This window comes from Phoenix dactylifera, chromosome 1 (assembly GCF_051530095.1).
Source record: "Phoenix dactylifera cultivar Ajwa chromosome 1, Ajwa_hap1_PhDact_Kaust_v1.1, whole genome shotgun sequence".
NCBI classification, from domain to species: domain Eukaryota; kingdom Viridiplantae; phylum Streptophyta; class Magnoliopsida; order Arecales; family Arecaceae; genus Phoenix; species Phoenix dactylifera.
The window spans coordinates 11482970-11489533 of record NC_143190.1 but is presented as its reverse complement, the minus strand read 5'-3'; positions in this window follow the sequence as shown (position 1 = coordinate 11489533).

Genomic DNA, 6564 nt, shown 5'->3' with positions numbered 1-6564 from the left:
ACTCGGAATCGGGTTACTGGATCAAGGGGCAGCTGTAGTCTTCTTGGGCGCGCGTGCCGGTCACGTGGGGCATGGTGGCTGAGTTTCTCCATAACAGTAGCCCCCCACTTCCGAGCCTGGAACCAGAAGGGGAACGGGTGAAGGAAGTGATGCTTCGAGATTGCCGCCATCCCTCGGAGAGGCGCGCGCGCTTCGAGCTCCCCGCCTTCTTTATGGCGTATGGCGGTTGTTGCTGACCTGGCAGTCTGAGGATTCGGCGGACATCCCTCCTTAATGGCGTCGATTCGCCTTTGGGGCGCGAGCGACCCTTCGGCAGCCAGGCGTCCTCACCATGGCGTCACCCACCTTTCCGCCTATTTAACCGGAGGCCCTCCTCCGTCCGCCTCTCTCTTTACAGACATCTCCGGGTTTCTCCTTTGCGCTGTCATCATTGCCGTCGGACTGTTCGCTTGCTCCTCCTTTGACGCTCTCGGAGCCGTTCTTCCTTTTCTTCCGGTGAGTTGCCCCATTCTTCAATTTAAGGCTCTCCATACTTTCTCCTTTTGTATTAGGGTACTCCAGTCGTTCCGGTCCTTTCCCCCTTCTTGACCCCGTCCTGACCGTAGATTCACTGGCCATTAGGGATGGGCGAAGTGAGAGCAGACCGCATTAAGTCGGAGCTGGTCGCTGAAGACCTAGATAGGTTCGTGGCTCGATACCACCTTCCCGAGGCCTGCAATGATACGCTCCCGGGGCCGGAGGAGAGGATGTCCTATCCTCCTCCAGGGAAGGTCGCCGTCAATGAGGGCATTCTTCAGGCCGGGTTCCGCTTTCTCCCCTCGGACTTAGTCGTTCAGGTGCTTCGGGGTTTAAGAGTGACGCCGACGCAACTGGTGCCGAACTCATGGCGCGCCCTGACGGCCTTTCAGGTTCTCTGCCGCATGCACGAGGTTCCCGCCACCCTGAATGTCTTTTGGGAATGCTACGGCCTGAGCGGCCACCCCCAGGATAAAGGGTGGTGGTGCTTTGCGGCGCGGCGAGGGTGCGGCCTCGTCAAGGAGGCTCCTACCTCCATTCACGGCTGGAAGGGGCGCTTCTTTTTCGTTGACGCAGATCCCTCTTGGGGAATCAGGGCAACCTGGGAGACGCCGATGAAGTCCCCGATTGGCCTATCGAGGTTGTCGAGGGAGGAATCCGATTGAGTCGCCGTCTTGAAGGAGTTGGTTGCCGAGGGCCGGCTCCCCCCGGTGGCTCGCCTTATTTCCGAGGATACCTTGGTGAACGTCGGTCTGAGCTCGGTCCCCGCTGACCGTGAGCCCGCCACCATTTCTTTTTAGCTCTTTTCTCCTCTTTCGTCTCGTTCTTTCCTTCAGTTTCTCAACCTCCGACCACCTCGTCCTTTTTGCAGAGATCGACGACGTCATGCGGTCGGACAAGGCAACGGCTGTTGGTAGGACGTCCCTACTGGAAGCAGTCCGGAGGAAGAAACGAGCTCCTCCGAGCGGGGCCCCACCGGCGAAGAAGTCCCGCCGGCAGGCGACTCCGACGCCGACAGACGGGTCCGGACCCACCGATCAGGGGGACGCCGCGGGCGCGGACCGGGAGTTGACGCTGTATCAGCCCTCCGATGCCGAGACTACCGTTTCTCCGGAGGCATCACCCGGGCGCGCCCGAGATGAACGGGTCGGACGTGATCGGTCCCCAGCCCAGCCTTCGACTCGGTCGGCTCCGGACGATACGAGGAGGGACGCGCCGAGGCCCCGGCCGAGCGGGACCCTGTCAATTCCAAGGGCGGTCCCCGCCCCGAGCATGGTCAGCATGACTCTTCCCCAAGCGATGGGTAAGGGTAAGGCTGCAGAACCACCGTCCGACTCCGGGGAGAAGTCGGGGTCGGCCTTCACTTTCGCCGGCGCCTGAAACCTCATCGAGACGGTGCTGCTGGAGAAGGACCGCAGGCAGGTCCGGGAGATGAGGGTCCCTGACGTTGGGGCTGCCAGCTGCGTCTGTCTCATGTCGGTGAGTACTCTTTTGGTCACTTTCATCATTTATAGGCTCTGTTGATCCCCGCCTGACGCCCTCGTTTTTCCTATCTCTTAGCTCGCCCAGTACATGATCCGCCTGGAGGAGTGCTACGAGGAACAGGCGAGGCTTCTGGCGAGGGCCGAGAGCCAATTGAAGGCAGTAGAGGAGGGAGGTCAGGCTGCGGCGGGGAGGACGACCAGGGACCTCGAGACGAGGCTCCAGGTGGCCGAAGAGCGGGCACTCGGCTTCGCCACCCTCGAGAAGCAACTGTTGGAGGCTCAGGAGCAACTCAAGGTTGCCTCGGGTCTCGAGGGCGAGATCAAGAAGGCGGAGGAGCGGGCCGAGAAGCAGTCCCGGAAGGCTGCCGACTACCGGGAGAGGTGGGAGAAGGCCCAGCGATCAGCCGACAACGCCCGCAACCGAACCCGGTCTCTTGAAGCCAAGCTGGGCGAATTGGAGTCGGCCTTGGAGAAGTCCCGCGCGAGCGACCAGGAGCTTCATTCGCGCCTGGAGGAGGCTGAGGCTGCTCGCATTGCTGCCGAGGCGAAGCACAAGGAGGCTCAGGCTGATCTGCTGAGGGTCTCCTCCGAGGCGGACGACCGGATTGTGGCGAAGGTCGTGGAGGCGAAGGCTCAGATTAGGGAGCGGGCAGAGGCGGCGCTGGCCGAGAAGAGTGCGGAGATCGGGCGTCAGGCGGTACAGGCTTATCGTCAGTCCGCCGAGTTCACCCGTGATATGTCGGAGGCGGTACAGGCCTATCGTCAGTCTGACAAGTTCGTCCGTGACATGTCGGACGCGGGGTCCGACTCCTTTGTCTTAGGCTTCGAGGAAGGCCTGGCAAGGGTGTCGGCTAAGTACCCCGAAATTGACCTGAGTGGGATCTCCCTTCTCGACTCCCCTCCTGCGCCATTACCTGCTGCTTCTCCAACCGTCTCCCTACCCCCTGCGGACGTGCCCAACGTTCCCGACCCGGGGGTTCCTCCAAGCTGACCTTCTGTATTTTTGTTCTTTTCTTTGTGTGTTGGCGTTTTGCCAAGTTGTATGGGTCTCGGCCCTGAAACAATGAAAGTTAATGCAAATAGAGTTTCTTCATTTCACTTTCGTCCTTCTTCTTTTTAACTCTTGGTAGCGTCTCGCTGACTCCCGACTCTTGAAATTCTTCTGGCGCTAGGCCAGGTATCTGAGGGTTAGGCCTCAGGGAATTCTTCCGGCGCTAAGCCAGGCATCCGAGGGTTAGGCCTCAGGAGCTTCTTCCGGCGCTAAGCCAGGCATCCGAGGGTTAGGCCTCAGGAAATTTTTCTGGCGCTAGGCCAGGCATCCGAGGGTTAGGCCTCAGGAACTTCTTCCGGCGCTAAGCCAGGCATCCGAGGGTTAGGCCTCAGGAACTTCTTCCGGCGCTAAGCCAGGCATCCGAGGGTTAGACCTCAGGAACTTCTTCCGGCGCTAAGCCAGGCATCCGAGGGTTAGGCCTGAGAAAATTCTTCCGGCGCTAAGCCAGGCATCCGAGGGTTAGGCCTGAGGAAATTCTTCCGGCACTAAGCCAGGCATCCGAGGGTTAGGCCTCAGGAAATTCTTCCGGCGCTAAGCCAGGCATCCGAGGGTTAGGCCTCAGGAAATTCTTCCGGCGCTAAGCCAGGCATCCGAGGGTTAGGCCTCAGGAAATTCTTCCGGCACTAAGCCAGGCATCCGAGGGTTAGGCCTCAGGAAATTCTTCCGGCGCTAAGCCAGGCATCCGAGGGTTAGGCCTCAGGAAATTCTTCCGGCGCTAAGCCAGGCATCCGAGGGTTAGGCCTCAGAAAATTCTTCCGGCACTAAGCCAGGCATCCGAGGGTTAGGCCTCAGGAAATTCCGCTCGTTGGTCGGCCAAGGCTGGCGCAAGCCGAGGCGACCGATCGGGGCTTCAGGCTAGTCTGCTCCCGGAATGATCATCGGGTTAGCCTGGCATCCGAGGGCCGAGCCTCGGGAGATTCCGCTCGTTGGTCGGCCAAGGCTGGCGCAAGCCGAGGCGACCGGTCGGGGCTTCAGGCTAGTCTGCTCCCGGGATGATCATCGGGTTAGCCTGGCATCCGAGGGCCGAGCCTCGGAAAATTCCGCTCGTTGGTCGGCCAAGGCTGGCGCAAGCCGAGGCGACCGGTCGGGGCTTCAGGCTAGTCTGCTCTCGGGATGATCATCGGGTTAGCCTGGCATCTGAGGGTTGTCAGGCCTCAGAAAATTCCGCTCGTTGGTCGGCCAAGGCTGGCGCAAGCCGAGGCGACCGGTCGGGGCTTCAGGCTAGTCTGCTCCCGGGATGATCATCGGGTTAGCCTGGCATCCGAGGGCCGAGCCTCGGGAGATTCCGCTCGTTGGTCGGCCAAGGCTGGCGCAAGCCGAGGCGACCGGTCGGGGCTTCAGGCTAGTCTGCTCCCGGGATGATCATCGGGTTAGCCTGGCATCCGAGGGCCGAGCCTCGGGAAATTCCGCTCGTTGGTCGGCCAAGGCTGGCGCAAGCCGAGGCAACCGGTCGGGGCTTCAGGCTAGTCTGCTCCCGGGATGATCATCGGGTTAGCCTGGCATCCGAGGGCCGAGCCTCGGGAGATTCCGCTCGTTGGTCGGCCAAGGCTGGCGCAAGCCGAGGCGACCGGTCGGGGCTTCAGGCTAGTCTGCTCCCGAGATGATCATCGGGTTAGCCTGGCATCCGAGGGCCGAGCCTCGGGAAATTCCGCTCGTTGGTCGGCCAAGGCTGGCGCAAGCCGAGGCGACCGGTCGGGGCTTCAGGCTAGTCTGCTCCCGGGATGATCATCGGGTTAGCCTGGCATCCGAGGGCCGAGCCTCGGGAGATTCCGCTCGTTGGTCGGCCAAGGCTGGCGCAAGCCGAGGCGACCGGTCGGGGCTTCAGGCTAGTCTGCTCCCGGGATGATCATCGGGTTAGCCTGGCATCCGAGGGCCGAGCCTCGGAAAATTCCGCTCGTTGGTCGGCCAAGGCTGGCGCAAGCCGAGGCGACCGGTCGGGGCTTCAGGCTAGTCTGCTCCCGGGATGATCATCGGGTTAGCCTGGCATCCGAGGGCCGAGCCTCGGGAGATTCCGCTCGTTGGTCGGCCAAGGCTGGCGCAAGCCGAGGCGACCGGTCGGGGCTTCAGGCTAGTCTGCTCCCGGGATGATCATCGGGTTAGCCTGGCATCCGAGGGCCGAGCCTCGGAAAATTCCGCTCGTTGGTCGGCCAAGGCTGGCGCAAGCCGAGGCGACCGGTCGGGGCTTCAGGCTAGTCTGCTCCCGGGATGATCATCGGGTTAGCCTGGCATCCGAGGGCCGAGCCTCGGGAGATTCCGCTCGTTGGTCGGCCAAGGCTGGCGCAAGCCGAGGCGACCGGTCGGGGCTTCAGGCTAGTCTGCTCCCGAGATGATCATCGGGTTAGCCTGGCATCCGAGGGCCGAGCCTCGGAAAATTCCGCTCGCTGGTCGTGCGCCTGTCGCTTGCCGCCCGACGGGATTTCTCCATGGCCAGCTGCGATCGTGTTTCTCCTCCTCTCCAAGCGTCGCCTGGGGAACACCAGATGGGCATTAAATGCTAATTAAGGGGTTACCTGGGAAATCGGATCGCCAGTTGCTGCTTGCGAGGAGTGTCAGTTAAGCGGCCGCGATACGCGCGTTCTTCGAGGCGGATGCGGCCTGGGGCGCGAGCGGAGATACGTGGACCTAGGGGTACAGGCCACCCGGAGTGTCCTGCACAAAGAATGCGATTAAGGAGAATGACGCTTAGGAAATCGCGGGAAGATACGCCTCGAGAGCCGGATCGGCTCCGGATTCAATGCGCCCGCATTTATTGGAGCCACCCGCATCGGAACGACCGGGGGGCCGCAGTTTGGCTATAAATATAGGTGCAGGTGCGATGGAGCCTGCCAAGCTGGAGCTGTTCAGGTTGCCATGGATCGTGGGCCTCCTCTCCGGCGCATGGTTGAGAGACCCCTACCGAAGGAACGGGAGGCGCGCCCTTCGCGACTTCCGCCAACTAGCCGTTTCATCTGGGATCAACAAGGAGGTTCTCCCCGGCGGAACTCCGCTCTAGGCGTTTCAACACCTTGAAGAAAGGTTGGCAGCGTTCGGCCGATTTTGCCACGAATCGTCCGAGCGCGGCGACCCTCCCAGCGAGCTCCTGAACCTCCTTCACTTTGGTCGGAGGGGACATATCTTGGATGGCCTTGATTTTGTCCGGGTTGGCTTCGATCCCCCGCTGGTTGACAATGAAACCGAGGAACCTCCCGGCCGAAGCGCCAAAGGCGCACTTCGCTGGGTTCAGCTTCATGTGAAACTTCTGCAAGGTGGCGAAAGTCTCCTCCAGATCCGCGATGTGCTGGTCTGCATGGCGGCTCTTCACCAGCATATCGTCCACGTACACCTCCATGTTCCGGCCGATTTGCTCTTTGAAGATTTTGTTGACGAGGCGCTGGTAAGTGGCGCCAGCATTCTTCAGACCGAAGGGCATTACCTTGTAACAGTACAGCCCCCGGTCTGTTATAAAGGCAGTTTTCTCCTCGTCCTGTGGAGCCATCATTATCTGGTTGTAGCCGGAGAAGGCGTCCATGAAAG